We start from the raw sequence: 22,381 nt of genomic DNA, 5'->3' as shown, positions 1-22,381 counted from the left end.
GTACTGATTGAAGAATTTGGCAGAGCAATGAAAGACCTAAGTCGAAACAAGGCCCCAGAAGTAGACAACATTCCATTACAGCTACTGACAGCCTTGGGGGAGCCAGCCATGCAAAAATCATCCAGCTGGTGAGAAAGATGTATGAGACATGTGACATACCCGCATACTTCAAGAACAATATAGTAATTCCAATTCCAAAGAAAGCAGGTGCTGACAGGTGTGAAAATTACCAAACTCTCAGTTTATTAAGTAACGTTTGCAAAATACTGACACGAATTCTTCACAGAGGAATAGAAGAACTCATAGAAGCCGACCTCGCGGTAGATCAGTTTTGATTCCGCAGAAATTTACTCATAGTAACACGCGAGGCAATACTGACCCTACGACTTATCTTACAAGATAGGTTAAGGAAACGCAAACGTACGTTTCTAGCATTTGTAGACGTAGAGAAAGCTTTTGAAAATGTTGAATGGAAAACGCGCTTTCAAATTCTAAATGTGGCAGGTGTGAAAGAAAAGGAGTGAAAGGCTACTTACAATTTGTACAGAAACCAGATGACAGTTATAAGAGTCTAGGGGCATGAAAGAGAAGCAGTGGTTGGGAAAGGAGTGAGAAAGGGTTGTAGCCTATTCCCGATGTTATTCAATCTGTATATTGAGCAAGCAGTAAAGGAAACAAAGGAAAAATTTGGAGTATGAATTAAAACCCATGGAGAAGAAATAAAACTTTGGGGTGTGCCGACGAAATTGTTATTCTGTCAGAGACAGCAAAGGACGTGGAAGAGCAGCTGAACGGAATGAACAGTGTCTTGAAAAGAGGGTATAAGACGAACATCGACCAAAGCAGAACCACGATAATGGAATGTAGTCGAATTAAATCAGGTGATGCTTAGGGAATTGGGTTAGGAAATGAGACTATTAAAATAGTAAATGAGTTTTGCTATTTGGGGAGCAAAATATCTGTTAATGGTCGAAGTAGAGAGGATACAAAATGTAGACTGTCTTTGGCAAGGAAAGCGTTTCTGAAGAAGAGAAATATGTTAACATCGAGTATAGATTTAAGTGTCAGGGAGTCTGTTCTGGAAGTATTGGTATGGAGTGTAGCTATGTGTGGAAGTGAAACATGGACGATAAACAGTGCATACAAGAAGAGAATTGACGCTTTCGAAATGTGGTGCTTCAGAAGAATGCTGAAGGTTAGATGGGTAGATCACGTAGCTAATGAGGAGGTACATAATAGGATTGGGAAGAAGAGGAATTTGTGGCACAGCTTAACTAGAAAAAGGAATCGGTTGGTAGGACACGTTCTGAGGCATCAACGAATCACCAGGTTACAATTGGAGGGAAACGTGGAATGTAAATATCGTAGAGGGAGACCAAGAGATGAATACACTAAGCAGATTCTGAAGGATGTAGGGTGTAGTAGGTATTCGGAGATGAAGAGGGTTGCACAGGATAGAGTAGCATGGTGAGCTGCATTAAACCAGTCTCTGGACTGAAGACCACAACAACAACAACAACCGGAAACCTACGGAAGTGAGAGGGAATGTGCGTGGAGAGAAGTCAGACTGAGAGATACATGAGAGGACTTAGGGATAAATTCTTTCAAACTTTTATTTCCTTACCTTTCATTGTCTAGAATTTCGTCTCTTGATAAAACAGCGGCTAGTGCTGAGCTGGTGCAGTACAGAAGTTACTCACTGTGCATCTACCTACTCTCATTTCCTGTGGGTACTGTCCCACAGCTGGTACAGCTGAGTGTGACGTTATTCCGAAGGCACTGCTGACCTATGGACTCGCATCGTGCTTCTCAACCACCAAATAGAAGGGCTGGTAATGGTCATATGGGGATGCGGAGTAGTCTGGCGTGAGTGCCCGGTACCACTGGGACGGCCTCTTGCCTGCCAGTTCTCCCCCCGCTGGAAATGCTTCCCAGCTCCTCCTCCTTTTGGGCAATATGCCCCTCAGTCTGGTTGTGGCAGGCCTCTGTCGCCGCTGAGTGCAACACATGTGTGCCCATAGAGAATAGTGTTGGAGCCAACAAAACTCCACTTTTGAATCCGGAACCCGTCTGGGTATGAACTGCTGCCAAAATTATCCTCGCCGCCCGGCTGCCCACTTCCACCTACCATCTAACTACGGCCATGCTATGTATAATTGTTTCAGTTTTCCTGCTAATCCGTTGTTCACGTTGTTTGGAGTACAGATCAAACAGCGTGTCAGTCTACCACAGTAGAGGCAACTGAATTCCAGTGCAATGATTTGGATGAAGGAATACAGTTTTATTCTTAAATCTCACCCATAACGGCTTCTTGTTGCAAAACCAGTTCTCATAATTAATTATAAATAGTGTTCCACGCCGAAAGAAGTAGCGTTTTCTAAGAGACGTAACTCATCGTTGTGCTCTGTTCATGGTTGAATTTGGCAGTCAGTCAACAATAACATTAATAAAAATGAATTGTAATTCATAAATAAAACCGCTAGATACGGAACGAGTTTACACTGAATTCTCTTCCTCTCGTATTCAGCCGAATAGCATCGTCCATCGAGACTCCTGAAATCCGAAAATTTTACTGCGTGACAAAAAAATGTGTAACACCCAGAAGGGAAGGAGCATGTACAATGAAACTTCAAGGGTTGAAACGGTATGTGATTTTATTGCAGTGATTACAAACACGCGTGAAAATTACAAAGAACTTTGCAGTATGAGCCCACTTGTCAGTCCTACGATGCACCTCCCCTAGCTTCGATGCATGCGCTGCCTCGGTTTTGGAAGGGTCTCATAAAGCCGTTGTATCCTCTTCTTAGGCAAGCAGGCCCATAACAGTTGTAACTGGTCGTTGATGTATTGGATGCTGACACTGGGATGGAGTTGACACGCAGCTGACGTCACACAGCTTCCGGCGAGGAGGTATATGGGGACCTTGTTTGCGTCATGATAACCTCACACAGACAGTTCACAGAGACACGTTCTATGTGTGGACGAATATTATCCTGCTGAATAATGGCGCAACAATACTGTCATATGAGAGGTAACACCTGATGCACAAGATGTCTGTGGCGTAACGTTGTGTATCGTTGTGCTGTCAGAGATTCCTCTGTTACTGTCAGCCATGACCTTAAGTCATACCCGATGACTTCCTACAATGTGACGCCAGGAATAACACAGCTGTCTCTGTCGAAAACAGTGGATGAATGGGACATATCTCCAAATCGCTGCCATGCTCATCTGACGATGCTCATCTGGTCATCTTGTGTAGCACACCGTGAGTAATCGCTGAACATAGTGATACGGCATTCATCCATAGTGATACGGCATTCATCAGCATTTTCCGCTTCTTGCACCACTCCAGACGCCTTGTGGTATTAACGGTAAACAACAAGTGAGACGGTAATGCCCTAATCCATTTGTTGCTAGTCTCTGACCAATGGTGCTGGACGATAGAGAATATTGCATTACTTAAGCTTTTGGAAACAGCCACAAGTCGCACTTGCAACCCCTGCTCTTGGTAAGTGCACTACTTATTCTCTGTTGGTAGACACAGATTTGAACTGGTTAGGATGTGCTTATTTCACTGTACAGTAATCATCACTTTTGGTGGTCAGACCTGGTTGAACAGAACTCTGTCGAAACGTATGCTTACCCTCACATTCCCATGCGGTCTAACATTGTACCACTGTCACATCAAAATGTCCCAAAAATCTAGATTATGTACGATTCGACAACCCAACTATACCAGGTGTTACGGGTATACGTGCTGATATTTCAAGTGGTAACTGAGGGTGGTGTACTGAACAACATTAAATCAATATTTACATCATTTGAGGATTAATAATTATAGCTATTACAAGCGAATTGTTTTAGGGTGGTTACTACCTCCAAGTAGATTGGCGAGAGCAAGTCGTTAATGATAATTTTCCAGTGGACAGCAGGTCAATTGTTCAAGTGCGGACACGTGGATGCCCAACAGTAAATTTCTATTGACAGACGTAGTCCACTTAGTGATGCATTTACGACTATGCAGAAAACATTTGATCATAAAGTTTGTGACTTTGTGGAAAGACTGTTCGATACAGAGAAAAAATAACCAACCCACTGGTGTGTGTGTGTGTACATATTAAGATAGCACACATAAAAATATCGGCAATTACACCCTGTATGGACGCCCACAATCAGGACTCTCAAATGCTGTCAGGTGCTGATAAGTTTCTCACATGGTCACTCGGCATCTCTGTGTCCTTCACAGTGATAACTCAACGCCTGAGCTGTTCTTGTCATTCACAGGTTTTGTCAGGTAGTGGATTTGAACTCTTGTAACGTATGGAAAATCTAAAGTCACGTATTCTATGTTTTTTTACGTACTGGACGTATTTCTGCTGTCGATTATTCCTAGACGACTTCTCTAACTAATCTTATGTTGGTTATATGTTTGTTTTGTTGGGGAGTACTACAGGTGTAAATAGTTGTTTGTTTGGATGCAAAATAAACATGTAACAATTTTACAGTAAGTCTCTAAATTAAGGAAGTGACATCAGACGAAACAGTAATTTTCAGTGAACTGAAATACACATTTTTGGCTTAATAAATGTGTGTTAAACCACTGTGCATATCTAAATTCCTGCTATGTGGCTTTTTTCTAATACATTTTGCGACGTGTTTACAAAAGGGGTCGAAAATTATAATACAACTGGCATTTATATTAACACGAATGGATCCCGCACTGTAAATGGCTTCATTTCTGTGAGGCCCATAGTTAGAATGGCGTCATCAGCTTGTAGCTTGCTCCAAATTAACAAATTATTCTACTTTCGTTACCACCATCTTTTGATAGATACAGCTCACAGATAACGGTTCTGTTGTCTTTTGGAGACCCTTCCAGGACGAATAGCTCTATTACTAAAGCAGAAGGATTCTACACGTGTGAAGGCTAATCATAACGTTTTCATGTTCGACTTGAATAAGTAAAGTTACGTGATCAATATGTTGTGTACGAGTGGCGTTTTAAAAGTCCGTGCAAAGTCCGAGAGATGGCACCACCGGAGCGATCGAGGTCATGTTTAGTTAGTAGCATATTTTGAAAGAACGCACACCAAGTTTGCAGACATATTGGTCTATTTCATTGTGTTTGGCACTCGTGTAATCAAGGAAGTCGAGTGATTGTCAAAAAATGGACGAAAAATAATTTCGTGTGGTGATTAAAAATTACTTTATGAAAGGCAAAACGCCTCAGGAGTCTAAAGAGAAGCTTGATAAACATTACTGTGAATCTGGAAAAGGGTAAAACTATTACAGGTGCATATTATTCATCGTTATTGGACCGTTTGAAAACCGAGCGGCAAGAAAAACGTCTGCGATTGGACCGCAAAAAAAGTCCTTTTCCATCACGACAATGCACCAGCAAACACCTCAGCAGTTTTGGTCGCAAAATTAATGGAAATAGGATCCAACTCTTTTCACATCCCCCATTTTCTACAGATTTGGCTCCCTCCGACTTCTATTTGTTCCCCAGTTTCAAGAAATAGCTGGCGGGACAAAGACATTATTCAAACGAAGAGGTGATTGCAGCAACTAATAGCTATTTTGCAGACTTGGACAATTCCTATTATTCGGAAGGGATCAACAAATTAGAACAGCGTTGGATGAAGTGTATAAGTCTAAGGCTGGCAGCAAGATGAGACGCAGGTCCGTGGGGTGACGCAGGGTGACTCACGGTGAGTTTTGCGAACCACACAACTGAATGGTCCTGGGCTTGGTGACCCTGCGGACCGCAGTCTCCTGTACGCAGTTTACTGTGAGGCTCACGGTGGTTCTGGCTGTTGGTAGTTCGAAATGGAGGAAAAGCTAATTGAAGCCGTACGTGTTCGCAAAGTTCTGTATGATACAAGCCATAAAGATTACTTGAAAACGAAGCTGAAAGCTGAGAAGTGGGAGGAAGTGGCCAAGGAAACGGACATACGAAATGGTAAGTAGCATTGTAATTCGTTTTTAACATTCTACATTGACACTGTTAAAACTCTGTAGCAAATTGTCGTGATGTGCTCAGTACTGGTTAAATGTTTATCAAAAAAGATGCCTAGGTTCCTTACAATATCATTCCTCACTAGCGTGTAGCCCTCCATATCTACCAGTGAAAACTGAATAGATGAATTTAACCACCTCTTTGATATCAATATAGAATCGAAACTGTCGTCCGAGTACATTTCTGATATATATATATATATATATATATATATATATATATATATATATATATATATTATGAGCACTGTTTAAATTGATTTGTTGTTGGATAAACCTGATGACTAATAGGATTCTGTTTCTGCTAATGTCTGTATGCGAAAATACGGTTTATGTTAATTGATAATAATGAAATTTGCCCACTTCTTGCTATATATACAGTAGCCCTGGCGACAGCAAGGGCTTTTCTCATCAGCTACTCTGCCCCTTCAGACTCGCGCCGTATGGTCCTCCTCGTACCTTCTTCGACGTGAGAACCTGTAGCCAGTCAGCTAGCCAGCCACTGTTACCAAACTTTGTTTAACATGTAAAAAACAAAATTTAATAAAATTCTCTCCCACATAAGGGCTTACAACCACGTGAGTCAACAATAAAAGCTCCGGTATCCTTCAAACCATGGTCTCAAGAAACAAAACGACAACAATCCAGATCAGGTGAAAACAATTACACTGAAATCTTAAACGACACCGCTGTTATGTTTTAAAAAATAGGGATCTGCTTCTTTGTATCTCGTATTATTCTTTATTATTGCTCAATATTGGCAAGTACATATTTAAAAACAGCGGTTGACGAATGGAATCAGGCGTCTTGTAGCGTATCACTTATCGGGAAAAGAAAGCATTCCATGCTATGAGAAAACCCTTCTGAAAAAAAAAAAAGATATTGTTTAAAGGCCAGAAATTTTAACTTCTATCTCAGTGTTTTAATAGTTCTCTACTTTTTATAAAGGCAAGTGAGAAATATTAATTTTATTTTTATCAAACTAAAAATTTTGTGGGTGCGGCATGTTTGTGGTTGCTCCAGCACTGGCACATCCACGTAGTCGGCGCACATGCTGTAAAGTCGTTACACTGGGGCAGTAGGTACCGTGTGTTTACGTGGCCCACTTGTAGCAAGCCTAGCGATATGAAAGGGATGGCCATGGATCAAGTTTGGAAACCGGTGGTGTTAGTGTGAGGTGGTTGAATTTGCAGGCTGTACGGGATGGTTTATAATAATATTTATCGAGTAAATCAATTATAATTTTGATCCCAACATAAAGACTTTTATTGCAATTAACATGTACCAATGTATTGTTTCACAAAATAGAAGCATGACATAAATGTTATGAATTAATTTATGCATTTGAAACATTATGTCGTAGTTGTATAGATCTTCTTAGTTTCTCAGTACTTTCCTTTCGAAACACTTTCCCTTTGCCCAGGAACCATTCCTGTAGTGTTAACGTATGTAGTTCTGTTTAATTGTGAAAACTAACTGTGAACTTCGTGTCACATTAGATTGTAATAACGGTCGCATTTGATCATCTGGCATATCCCCCATAGTGTCGTCTCCACTTATTTCAGCTTTAGAAGTAATTAAATAGTTATGCAACACACAGGCTGCCTTCACAACACTGATAACACTATCTACTTTAATTTCAAATGGTGCTCGAAAAACTCGAAAACGCGAAGCGAGTATACCAAAACCGCACACTGCCGTTTGGGGTGCTCTTGACAGTCTATAGTTGAACACTTTGTTTTCGTAATTGTCAGTGACGCTTCGTTTTGGATAAGGTCGCATCAAATTCCCACATAAAGGGAATGCCTCATCACCTACAAATACGAAAGGCATTGCCTCCTATATTTGAGGTAGTGCTGCAGGTGACGGAAGCTGTAAAGTGCGCTTCTTCATTCTTTCCCCCAAAACGCTTGTATTGAAAATGCTTCCATCACTGAACCTCCCTTGTGACCCAACATCAATAGTAATGAATTTACACTCGTAGTCTACGGTAGCCATTAGCACGATGGAGAAAGTGTGTTTATAATTGAAATAGAAGGATCCAGTTTTACCAGGTTTTCTTATTACTACATGTTTCCCATCAATGGCGCCTCTGCAGTGTGGGAATTGCCATCTTCGTTGGAAACCAGCTGCGATTGATTCCCACTGTTCTTCTGTGGGTTCTGGAATACATATTGGTTACATTACTTTCCATACAGCTTGAGATACATCCGATACGATGTTAGAGACCGTTCGTTCTCCCATACTGTAGCTGTAAGCAATAGTTCTGTATGTGTTTCCTGTCGCCAAATACCTAGAACATAAAAGAAAAAAATTTAAAAAGGAATGATAGGTTTGTAGCTGTATTTGTTTATTTTCAATTAAAAAGTGAATAACTCACATAGCGAAATTCTCTTTTGACATCGTTGTTGCAGGTGTTGAAGCGAGAGCGTTGTGGGAGAAATTGAGACATTCGCTGAGAGATGCTCTCAAAAGACAGCAAAAATCCAGGAAAAGTGGGGCACCAGCTGAATCGTTTAAAGAATGAAAATTTCAAAAGCAGATGGGATTTCTACAACCATATATGGCCAATAAAACACGAGAAGGGAACCTAAACGAATACACTGATGATAATGAAACCAAATCACAAAATTGTGTCACTGATAGTCCAACTGATGTAGTCGACGAGGGTGAGGAATCACTCAACATGCAGCAGGTAATCAGAAGTGCTCCAGACAATCTTCAGTCACGGGCGCGGGCGCTTCCTGAAATGTCACCTCCGCCACAAGAAATGACATCTGCAAAAAAAAAAAAAAAAAAAAAAAAAAAAAAAAAACTATTGCTGGATTACTCAAACAAAGCATTGAACAACATGAAGAAGGAAGAAGATCGAGATCAGAAGAAAGAAGAAATCTGTTGGCACAAACGAGTGCTCCAAGTGATCCTTTGTACCATGTGTTTATGTGAATGTACCAGATGACCAGATGCATGCCACTGTCATCTCAGTATGTCATCAGAAATGACATTTTCCGTGTGGTTACAAAAATGGAGGCCTCGTTGCTGAACATTCCTGTGAGAACTCCACAGTCCAACACAGTTAAGCGGCCATCATATCACGAGTTTTCCCCGTACAGTAACCAATCCCACAGTCCATCCTACTCTAGTTCATCAACTCCATCCCATTCTTTACATTCCCACAGTCCATCGCTTACTACACAAGATGAGTGTGAGTTTCAACAAAGCACTTCAACTACGGCCTTAAATCGGCATGATTTGCTCACACTTATTAATGATTTCTCTGAAAACTGAATGTAAGTAAAAATTTTGCTATTTACATTTGCTGTACAGACGGTATTTGTGTGTTATTACAGAATATTTTGGCCATTTGAATATTACTATGTTTTTTCAATAAAGAGTTTTCTATGAACGCTAAACTGTTACCCTCTGCCTTTGGTGATGGCAATATTATATTGCATGCAGAAGTATAGGCAACTAGCGGACCCGGCTATACTTCCGCAGTTGCTAAATACGGAGGGAAAATGTGTACACATCCTACACTATCGTCAATGGTTTCGACTGGGCGTTATGAGTCAATCACTCAGTCAATCAGGACAGTGCTTTTTATATCATATAAAGACCTCACATGTTCTCAACTCTATGAAAACAATTAATCCAAGGAATAGTTACTTAAGAAAGTTTGAGGATGCCAGAAATATGCTTTCATATTTATATATTAAAAAAATTAAGCCATTGTGTTCACATAAAGACTGTAACACCCTCGGATTCTTTATTTGGATATATGGTAACCCTAGTTCCAATGCTTTGAAATTTGGACACAACGTTGCACTGGACTAAACGCATGTAAATTTTGACACAACGTTCTACTAGAATATGTGCGTGTTTATATACAAATTTTATAACGGGGAAACATTGTTACGAAAAATCGTGAAAATTACACTATATAGGTTATATATAATATATTAAAGAAATAGGTACCTAAAAACCATCGTGTATTGGAATGAAACGTTGTCTCGAAATTTCAAAGCAATCGGTCAAGAGCTTTCGGATGTTAGTGGCTATATACAAACCAACAGAACATATTATATATTGAGATGTATGCTAATCATAATAGCTTAACAACACAGATAGTTTGTCCTTGGTTCTAATGGGCCTTGTAGCGTTGCATCCCTGTCTGTCAGTTTCATTCTTGATGAGACCATGTACTTCTTGGAATTGATCACGGTTTAATCTAAAATAGTTCGTGAATTTTTCATAATCAAATTACTTAGTTAAAGCGAATTCCCCATGACTTAGTCTTATTTTCATGTACGCAATTTTTCTGCTTTTTGTTTCATCAAAGCGATGTAACACACCGTTTCGAACCTATTAACATAGCAGAAGTAGTCGCCATCTATGCCAGAGGCCAAGTTCCTCAGCAAACTGCGTATTGAAACTGCGATCCAACTTGCGATGATTACCACCGTGACTCAAGCTGCCGTGAGGAATTTGGCGTGAGCCCCCCTGCGTCACCTCACGGGCCTGTGTCTCATCTTGCGGCCCGCCTACTAGGAGACTATGTCGAAAAATAAAAAATGTTTATCCCAAACACGTAAGTAAATTTTATTTTTGCACGGACTTTTCGAACACCCCTCGTATTTGCATGTACATGTTTGCTCCAAGACTGCATACATTAAGCTGCATAAAAAAAGATTGACATTACATGATTTCAATTTTTTAGGTGATTATTAAAACTTTTATCATTACCCATCGTAATGTAGGAAGTGTAAATTGCAGAATCTCACTGTGGTACCCCTGCACAATTCGGCTGTACCGCACAACACACAACCTTCCGGCGGCTGACTCGCCACAACTCGCCTGCTGGAAAGCAAACACGATACTTCACGCCCGCGGCCGGTAAACATATGCATATTTACCGTCAACTTGCGGAAAGCGCCGCACGACACCGCGGCGCCAGTATCACTCCAGGCGGTGCCATATCACGGACTTACTTCCTGCGCTGGTCACGTGCTGCCTGCAAACCGTTCGTTTATGCTTCCGCCGGGCGTGTACTTAACCAGCCGCCCGCCCCAAAGGCAACCATTCGTTCCTCGAACTCCAATACGAGTTGTTCTGCGACCTCCGACACCTGTTGCCTCCACGAGCAACTAAACAAGCAGCGCCTCCATTGCCAGCCCGAGAGGACTTCTGTTGCAGTCCGCTCCATGAGCTGTTACGCTGCCACTACGCAGCTGCCTCCAACCCACCGACCGCGGTCACTCTGGAGGCCGCCTACACTACGGCCTTGAACCTACTCCGCTTCCGCCATGCACACCCGTTCTCACTATCGGGTGCTGCGTCGTGGGTCTTTGCGCTTATGACGCTTGAGACAGTCCTATTTCTCACTGGGTGGTACCTTTTTTCTCGTTGTCTAGAAGTGACTATTTCATTCTTGTCATGAAGCAGTGACTATTTTTCTATTATTCATATTCCATGTTTACTGACTTACTAAACTGTTGTTTATCTTTACCGGAATCAGATCAATATGTGTTCACACCTTCTAGTTGGGTTAGGATGTTTTGGGGAAGGAGACCAGACAGCGAGGTCATCGGTCTCATCGGATTAGAGGACGGGAAAGGAAGTCGGCCGTGCCCTTTGAGAGGAACCATCCCGGCATTTGCCTGGAACGATTTAGGGAAATCACGGAAAACCTAAATCAGGATGGCCGGACTCGGGATTGAACCGTCGTCCTCCTGAATGCGAGTCCAGTGTCTAACCACTGCGCCACCTCGCTCGGTGCACCTTCTAGTGATAGATATAAAATGTATAAACTGAACCATCTACATTACAGTACTCAGTCTGTCGGTGACTGCTGGGAGCTTCGATTATTGCATGATTTATCTTGAATGCCTGTAGTGATGAGAATCTTGAACAATGAAGTTTCAGCTAGGTGACTGAGAAGTGAGTACGGAAATATCAGTCCAAGAATCCGATAGTGGGCCAGCCGGTGTGGCCGAGCGGTTCTACGCGCTTCAGTCTGGAACCGCGCGACCGCTACGGTCGCAGGTTAGAATCCTGCCTCCGGCATGGATGTGTGTGATGTCCTTAGGATAGTTAGGTTTAAGTAGTCCAAAGTTCTAGGGGACTGATGATCTCAGATGTTGAGTCCCACAGTGCTCAAAGCCATTTTGAAGAAAAGCAGTATTTTCCTAATAAAGCTTGCACATAGCAATGGAAACAAATTTTAGTTCATATTATCACGAGCAACTGAATTACAGACACCTACCTTGTAGCGTAGAGCATTCCTTTTTATCTTGATGATGGCACAATCGCACCTTAGATTGGACTCCATACCGACAGCCTAGTAAAGACATCCTGATTCCAGACGTCTCACCCGTCTCCACGAACTCAGTGAGATTGGTCGCATCCAAAGAGTCCAGCAATGGGATACAACATATCCTCAATAAGATTTAGGTCAGATGGCCAAGGAATATCATCAAAGTACGTCCACATCAGTGGACTCTTATGACACGATTCAGTTGAGTGGTGAATTGCCTCTTTCCCTGTTGACAAGTATATTTAATTTTGTTTCGTACGTATTTTGGCACAGCCGTACTCTGCCCTCAGTTTGTACAGTTATGCATCCCGACTCAACAGTACAGTTGACCTTTTACCAGTCGATCGCTCTACGGCAGTGTTCCTGCGGCCCTGCTCCCAGTCACATGCTGTGAGCAGAGAAACAAATGCTACTTCGCGACTAGCATTTTCGAATTTATAATTGTTGACTTCCATTCACGATTATTATCGTCAACATGCTGCTGCCCATGGCGTCTGACTGTGGTGGTGCCGGTTTCCGTCGGATCAATGTATCACGGTAAGAATTGTACCCGGTGGAAAGTGGAAAGTTCAGTTTCTATGGGACCTCGGAGGTGGATTGTTCCATGCGTATGGCACCTACGATCCGGCTACAATCAAATAGACATGTTACCCATCCTACGCTCAACTGCCACACTGCCTGAAAGTAGAACTTTCTAACATTTCTGATGGACATACGTCCTCTCTGAAGTCCACTCACAATAAACCTCTGGTGCTTATTGCCATCACCTTATTATTTCGAGGCGTGACGATTTAACTAGAATATCTTCTTCGTGGAACCTGCAAGCGCTGATGGTACGTATAAATACTAACAGATACACGATTGGTATCTCCAGAAAGAACATCAGCTCTTGACAGTGTTACTATAACAACATTACTGCTAAAGGTTCTTCAGTTGTTACACCGTAAGAAACAAAATATTTAGATGAACTGAAATTTTGTTTGCCATTAGAGACAACAATAGCGAGGCGTTAAAGATGCACTACGATTAAATGTTGAAGAACCATTAATACGACGACTGACACTATATAAAGCACTAAAGTATTTCTCCACCATTAATTTCTAATTTCAAAGGTATGTGACAGAGCCAAACGAGGTGAGTGGGGAACTGAACATCGTTAATCATTTAAATGGTTAAACAAGATTCTCAGAAGAAGCTGGTGACAAACAAGAAACAAAGCCACGGATGTACTGAAGTCAAAGCGCAAGTGTAGCAATACGAGATTCGTAGCCTATAATGAGAAAAATATTAAACAGAAACGAGTTACCACTATAGCGGATGGTCTTGAACTGATATTCGGCGAAGGCATTTAGCTATGTGGAATGGCAACGAAAACACACCGCTACAAATAAGCAGTATTTACTCTTCGGATCATTCATTACCGCAGGTTACTGATAGAATAATTCAGACAAATGCCGCAATGAGGTCAATAAACTCAATGTTCCAATCAGACAAATGGAGAACCTCTAACAGGATCATGGGCCTTAATTCCAGGACAAGTGCACAGAGGTTTGGAAGTTAACGCAGAACAATATTCCAACGTCCGGTTATCAGATACTGCTCCCTTTTCCGGCCAACAACTTCAACGAAAATTCCTACATTCGAACCGATTACTTCCAAATTCTGCTCAACCTCACAAGCATGAGTTAGCGATCACAGTATCGTTAACTCTTTTGTTTGTGGAATTATACGAGTCATCTGCGCTCCAAACAATCCTAGAAGCAGGATATTCAAGCCGATCATCTGGGAGTATTCCCGTTGATTCCTGTTTATAAATGAAACCACAAAAATTTACATGTTCTACACTATTAACGTTTTTAAAAACCTTGATTTATGTTTAAAACCGCATCATCAGACAATACGTTTTGATAACTGCCTTGCAAGCTAGAAGCCGGTGAGCTTAACGAAATTAATACTCTGGAACGTCCATATTTTTATGCTTTTGATTTATAAAAATGAAGATGCTCTACAGGTAGTTACTAGGATATCAGTATAAGGTGTCAAAAATACGAGTTTGAAGTTATCACTCAAGCTGGAATGCACAGTGAATGTCGGCGTGCTACGACACTGTTTCACCTTACTATAGACACAAGAAGGATAGAAGGAAACGTTGCACTTGGTCTATCACGAGTAGAAATGTGGGGCTGTTTTTGATAGAAACCATTACGGTTGGTCTCTCTAGCAAAATTTCGGTAATACATTTAGATTCGTGAGGCGATCAAGTCAAATGCGCCACGCCAAGCACAAAATAGATAAAACTATACAAAGTGAAAAAGTTGAAGACGGGAATCTGCCTGTAAGCTTCGATCCGGTTGTTACATTTACAGAAACCATTTTATTTACGGTCATTATTTTACTCCTCACGCTGTGTAAACGAGTTCAGGTGAAGTAACTAAAGGACGGCCCGTTTGATACGTTCAGTGACAAACAGATACAGTCTTGGCAGGCAAGGAAAAAACAGCTCGGTATCTACAACACACTGAGCTGATATTGGCCGTTACCAGGCAAGGGGAGTCTGTGAGCGAGACGAACCTTAAGCAGTGCTTGGAAAACAGCTAGCGGAGCGGAAGAATCTGCTTATAAAAGCGACCAACGTACGGTCTTGAATGGGAAAGAAAATTGAGAATTTCTATATGACGATAGTTTTGGCTTTAGGAAGGGTAAAGGCGTCAGAGAAACAATTCTAATATTGCCCTGGATAGTGGAGAAAGAGTGAAGAAAAATCAAGACTAGTTCACAGGATTTGTCAACCGGGAAAAAACGTTTGACAGTTTAAAGGGTGCAAGAAAGGTTTGAAATTCTAAGAAACAGAGATACGCTATCAGGAAAGACGAGTAATATACAATATTTAGAAGAATCAAAGGGGGAGGGGGCAATAACATTGAATGACCTGGAATGAAGTGCTCGGATGAAAAAGGGTTTAAGGAATCTAGTCTTTCGTCCCTACTGTTCAGTCTATACATCGTAGAGGCAGTGACGGAAATAAAGGAAAAATTCAGGAGTTGGATTCAAACCTTTTACTTCATTAATCAACATTCATATCCCATGCACGTTTTCCTAAACATAACTACTTGTTAGCAACATCAGACACTGAAATAAAGAGACAGTATCAACATTAATCGGAAATCTTTCAGTGCCAGCTCACGAGAATATGCGGTGCGAAAAATATTTCATGCACAGGAAGAGAGATAACGTAACTTCGATCACCACCACCCAGGACGGATGATATGAGATGGATTGCCGCTCTTAAGCGGCGTGAAACATTTTCAGGAACAGTTTCATTTTGCCTAGTCTGTATAAACTGCGGCTGTGCATTACAAGAGACCACAAATCAGTGCTCAATACGCCGAGTGAGAACCACGAGATACAACACATACTGTCCTCAACTCCTCTTCTTATTTGGTCTGCTCCTTTATTCAATTGTGTAACAGCGGCATCAGATGTTGAGGTGGATCGCAACAACCTCAGAGAAAATACCTCAGAAATGCCTCAAACTACTTGTCGACTCGGTCTGGTAGAACTCGTTAAACTATGGCACCTCCACAAAACTATGAAAGTGTTGCAGTGATACTTTCACCCTGGTAAGAGAAAATGTTCAAACGTGTGTGAATTTGTAAGGGATCAAATTGCTAAGGGCATAGATCCCTAGACGTACACACTACTTAAGCTAAGTTACGCTAAGAACACACACGCCCATGCCCGACGGAGGACTCGAACCTCCGGCGGGTGAGGCCGCGCAATCAGTGACATGGCGCCTCGAACCCAGCAGTCACAACCCGTGGCCCCTGGTAGGAAATGTTTATCGATTACATATATCATTAATAGTAACTTTTAGAGCTAGATTCATTCTGTAATCGTTAGCTATAACCGCAGGTGGTTGTTGTTGTTGTTGTGGTCTTCAGTCCTGAGACTGGTTTGATGCAGCTCTCCATGCTACTCTATCCTGTGCAAGCTTCTTCATCTCCCAGTACTTACTGCAACCTACATCTTTCTGAATCTGCTTAGTGTATTGATCTCTTAGTCTCCATCTACGATTTTTACCCTGCACACTGCCCTCCAATGCTAAATTTGTGATCCCTTGATGACTCGGAACATGTCCTACCAACCGGTCCCTTCTTCTTGTCAAGTTGTGCCACAAACTCCTCTTCTCCACAATTCTATGCAATACCTCCTCATTACTTATGCGATCTACCAATCTAATCTCCAGTATTCTTCTGTAGCACCACATTTCGAAAGCTTCTATTCTCTTCTTGTCCAAACTATTTATCGTCCACGTTTCACTTCTATACATGGCTACACTCCATACAAATACTTTCAGAAACGACTTCCTGACACTTAAATCTATACTCTATGTTAACAAATTTATCTTCTTCTGAAACGCTTTCCTTGCCATTGCCAGTCTACATTTGATATCCTCTCTACTTCGACCATCATCAGTTACTTTGCTCCCCAAATAGCAAAACTCCTTTACTAATATAAATGTCTCATTTCCTAATCTAATTCCCTCAGCATCACCCGACTTAATTCGACTACATTCCATTATCCTCGTTTTCCTTTTGTTGATGTTCGTCTTATATCCTCATTTCAAGACACTGTTCATTCCGTTCAACTGCTCTTCCTAGTCCTTTGCTGTCTCTGACAGAATGAGAATGTCATCGGCGAACCTCAGAGTTTTTATTTCTTCTCCATGGATTTTAATACCTACTCCAAATTTTTCTATTGTTTCCTTTACTGCTTGCTCAGTATACAGATTGAACAACATCGGGGATAGGCTACAACCCTGTCTCACTCCCTCCCCAACCACTGTTTCCCTTTCATGCCCCTCGACTCTTACAACTGCCATTTGGTTTCTGTACAAATTGTAAATAGCCTTTCGCTCCCTGTATTTTACCCCTGCCATCTTTAGAATTTGAAAGAGAGTATTCCAGTCAACATTGTCGAAAGCTTTCTCTAGGTCTACAAATGCTAGAAACGTAGGTTTGCCTCTCGTTAATCTAATTTCTAAGATTAGTCGTAGGGTTAGTATTGCCTCACGTGTTCTAACATTTCTACGGAATCCAAACTGATCTTCCCCGAGGTCGGCTTCTACCAGTTTTTCCATTCGTCTGTAAAGAATTCGCGTTAGCACTTCACAGCTGTGACTTATTAAACTGTAATAGGTAATACTTACGAATAAATTATCACTTACACAAGTTTATAGTACCGTATATATGCGTTTAAGTAAAATATCAGTCTGTAGTAATATTTGCAGAGTTGTGAGGCACAACACAATATAGAGTAGTTCTTGAGCAGTGAGCAGCTGTTTACCTATTGCAGCACGCAATCTTTATACGACATGTTCAAATGGCTCTGAGCACTATGGGACTTAACTTCTGTGGTCATCAGTCCCCTAGAACTTAGAACTACTTAAACCTAACTAACCTAAGGACATCACACACATCCATGCCCGAGGCAGGATTCGAACCTGCGACCGTAGCAAATGGCTCAAATGGCTCTGAGCACTATGGGACTCAACTGCTGAGGTTATTAGTCCCCTAGAACTTAGAACTAGTTAAAGCTAACTAACCTAAGGACATCACAAACATCCATGCCCGAGGCAGGATTCGAACCTGCGACCGTAGCGGTCTTGTGGTTCCAGACTGCAGCGCCTTTAACCGCACGGCCACTTCGGCCGGCACGACCGTAGCAGTCCCGTGGTTCCGGACTGCGCGCCTAGAACCACTAGACCACCGCGGCCGGCATACGACATGTTCCATAAAATTTGGAGGACCACCTGAGTGAAGAGAGGGGTTGTCTGTAATTGACACTGACGACAGCAGATTCGAAGTATTTTCAGTGGGATTTTGGCATGTAAACGGGAAAAGGCACTAAGAAACATTTACTATTTGCGATTTCATATGTTCAGTAAACTTGAAGCTACGTTTTAAATGTCTCAAATGTTGGTTTTTCGAATGTCACAATTGTTATTGCATTATTTAAATACGTTAACAAATCTATAATACGTATCAGATATTTCAAAATATTTAGAGGTGTATTTCTGCAGCTTTACACTCATCTTCACGAATTTAGAAGATTTTACGTCATTGAAAAGTTTACGAAAAGTAAAAACGGCCTTATTTCACAAAGTCCGTAAGGTTGTGGTTGAGGACAGACGAGGATAAATAAGACTAGGTAGAAACAGCCAGCAAACTGGGAAGTTGCAATTGCGTTGTCACGAGGTTAGGACGTCACCTCGATATCGACGTATGCCCACACGCCAATACATATATCATTAAGTGCTTTTGCGGCTGCCGCTGTTCCAACTCATGTCTCGCCTATTGCGATCGCAACGGATTTCACAGCGTCACGAAAGCTAATACAGCAATTACGCTCCCGCTTCCAGCTGAAATGCATACGTATCACGAAAGCGAAATCGTCCATTCTGCACCATAACTGTTGATAAAGTTCAGAACCAATATCACTTGATATTGTTTCTTTATGGACTTTAAATGACACAGATCTGTTGTGATCAGTTCATGAGTTGCAAACATATGCTGACTGTGATGCGTTAGTACACTGCGTGGTTTACACATTCCCTCTGTTTAGCTGACAATGACTAATCTGTAACTAACTGTAGAATTTACAAAACTGCAAGTATGTATAACGGAAGAAAGCCGTAACGTTATGAGAAACATTATAAAAGCTAATTACTTCTTGCAGAATGGATAAAAATAAGTCATGAATTATTGTCACTGAACAGATGATTGAAGACAGTAGCAACATATTACTCGAGCATCTACTTTTACTATCCTAAAGCGTTAATAGTACTCCTGCATCTCAGGTTCGTGGAATTGGCATCTCTTCTTTCTAACTCCCAACTGTCTATAGTCCGCAGCTCGTGGTCGTGCGGTGGCGTTCTCGCTTCCCACGCCCGGGTTCCCGGGTTCGATTCCCGGCGGGGTCAGGGATTTTCTCTGCCTCGTGATGACTGGGTGTTGTGTGATGTCCTTAGGTTAGTTAGGTTTATATAGTTCTAAGTTGTAGGGGATTGATGACCATAGATGTTCAGTCCCATAGTGCTCAGAGCCATTTGAACCCAACTGTCCTCCTGACTCTAGTGTGACTTACTTTATGGTCGAAAGTCAAACTAATATTGATTAAATGACTCTCGCCATTCCTTTGTGTAATCTCGTTGTTGATTTCTTAGACTGTATGTTTTACACACTGTGAGCTGCAGTTAGACCAACCTAATCAAAAACGGAGTCGGATTACTGTCATTAGAATGATTGTTCATTAATGCCATACTGTAGTAGTTCATATATAATTCAGCACTCTACCCGTAAAAAAGTGGTGACACTATTATCAGTTGGATCTATTTGCCTGTGTCATGACATTCTCCCTCTTGTGAAGATATTATCATTTTAGACGTGCGACAAAATATTTTCTTTAGCTCTCCCAGTTTTGCGTTACAAATCATTGGTGAATATTCAATCATCATAATATAATGTCATCTTGCTTATTTGGTGAAGGAAAGTCCTTAGACGAGATACGATTGAATTAAATGAAAAGGGTTAATCTTAACGAATTTTTTTGCGTATATTATACACGTGTCTGCATATGTCAAAGTTTTTCAGGAGTATTCTAACTGAAAACATCGCAAAGTTTCGTGGTCATACTTTCAGTAGCTACAACAACCCTTCCCTGAGCCATGTTGCCAACATAAAACATATCGTTCTTTTTTTTTTTTCAAGAATTACTTTTACGAGTATGTGTACGGTAAAACCTCTCACTAAATCTTTAAATTGTTCCAGCTCGTTAAATGAATTAACAGATTTAAGATACTTTGTGGGGGAAACTTCATTATGAACGTTGCCGACACATGCTTCATTGAGTTGAATATTATCAACCAACTAAGAATCTCTAAAGTAGTTAGTTTTGCTATTTTTAGACACCACAAATTTAGATGAAAAGAAAGGGACTCCGTCATCAGGCCACAATCTGCAAATCGGGACCATGAGACCGCCGTGTCATCCTCAGTGAGGATGCGGATGGGAGGGGCGTGTGGTCAGCACACCGCTCTCCTGGTCGTTATGATGGTTTTCTTTGACCGGAGCCGCTACTATTGGATCGAGTAGCTCTTCAATTGGCATCACGAGGCAGAGTAACCAACGAAAAATGGCAACAGCGCACGGGGGCCGGGATCGTCAACCATCGAAGTGCCGGCCACGCCCGACAGTGCTTAACTTCGGTGATCTCACGGGAACCGGTGTATCCACTGTGGCATGGCCGTTGCCCAAATTTTAGGTGAGACATATCAAATTACAGTGAGTAGTTGTATTATGTAATGCTGATTTTAATAGTTTCACCACTTAATACTACTACGACTGGAGTGTAAAATTCATGAAACTATAGTCATAATATCGTGTTTCTCTTATTCAAATTCACGTTCAAGTTGATATTTAACGTCTGCAGTTTGACATTTCGTGCTAGTAACAAGATATTTCAACTGTGCTTGAAAAGTACGTGGCAACTCGTTTCCGACATTATTAACGAAGCCTCTTACGCAATCGATCACTCCTGGTGAAAGATACAGTAAAATCGCCTTCCCACATAATCTCTTTGTGATCTGTACAGAAAGTTTCATACGTCGCTAATGGATACAAAATATCATTAAATTTCTAGTTATTGAAACTGTGTATCTCTTAATCTGGTCCGTCTTGTGAAAGTACTGTTAAAAATAAACTTTTAAATGAATGAGTGTGTGATACTGGTAAAAAGTATACTTCACTTTAATCGTTATGATAGCTCACAGTGTCTTTATGGATACCTCTATGAGTTTGGTGTTAGATTTTCTTTCATACGAACGGATAGTCGATGCCATTGAATGTCATGTAGATCTAAACATGGTTTGAATATATACATCCATTAACAATGCTGATATTTATCTATAATACTTTTCAAGACATTTATGTCGATCTTTGTCATATAATTCACAGGGAAAGACAGAAATATACAGGGTGTTACAAAAAGGTGCGGCCAAACTTACAGGAATCATTCCTAACACACAAATAAAGAAAACATGTTATGTGGACATGTGTCCGGAAACGCTTAATTTCCAAGTTAGAGCTCATTTTAGTTTCGTCACTATGTACTGTACTTCCTAGATTCACCGCCAGTTGGCCCAATTGAAGGAAGGTAATGTTGACTTCGGTGCTTGTGTTGACATGCGACTCATTGCTCTACAGTACTAGCATCAAGCACATCAGTACGTAGCATCAACAGGTTAGTGTTCATCATGAACGTGGTTTTGCAGTCAGTGCAATGTTTACAAATGCGGAGTTGGCAGATGCCCATTTGATGTATGGTTTAGCACGGGGCAATAGCCGTGGCGCGGTACGTTTGTATCGAGACAGATATCCAGAACGAAGATGTCCCGACAGGAAGACGTTCCAAGCAATTGATCGGCGTCTTAGGGAGCACGGAACATTCCAGCCTATGACACGCGACTGGGGAAGACCTAGAACGACGAGGACACCTGCAATGGACGAGGCAACAATGTGTCAATCCTCATTTCAGTGCAAATGTTCTCTTTGCGGATGAGGCTTCATTCCAACGTGATCAAATTGTAAATTTTCGCAATCAACATTTGTGGGCTGACGAGAATCCATATGCAATTGTGCTATCACGTCATCAACACAGATTTTGGTGATGTCTTGGTGATGTCTTGAGTGGGCCCCCTGTTCTTCCACCTACGCTCAATGGAGCACGTTATCATGATTTCATACGGGATACTCTACCTGTGCTGCTAGAACATGTGCCTTTACAAGTACGACACAACATGTCGTTCATGCACGATGGAGCTCCTGCACATTTCAGTCGAAGTGTTCGTACGCTTCTCAACAACAGATTCGGTGACCGATGGATTGGTAGAGGCGGACCAATTCCATGGCCTCCACGCTCTCCTGGCCTCAAGCCTCTTGACTTTCATTTATGGGGGCATTTGAAAGCTCTTGTCTACGCAACCCCGGTACC

At 41.5% G+C, this 22,381-nt stretch overlaps 1 pseudogene; it reads right to left on the bottom strand.

Moving 5' to 3' along the window:
- Positions 1 to 20,525: 20,525 nt before the first annotated feature.
- LOC126249946 (5S ribosomal RNA) lies at positions 20,526 to 20,643 on the bottom strand (annotated as a pseudogene).
- Positions 20,644 to 22,381: the final 1,738 nt, after the last annotated feature.

The sequence above is a fragment of the Schistocerca nitens genome, chromosome 3 (assembly GCF_023898315.1).
Source record: "Schistocerca nitens isolate TAMUIC-IGC-003100 chromosome 3, iqSchNite1.1, whole genome shotgun sequence".
Taxonomy (NCBI): domain Eukaryota; kingdom Metazoa; phylum Arthropoda; class Insecta; order Orthoptera; family Acrididae; genus Schistocerca; species Schistocerca nitens.
The sequence above is the reverse complement of the archived record's forward strand: the minus strand, read 5'-3'. Positions and strand labels throughout refer to the sequence as shown.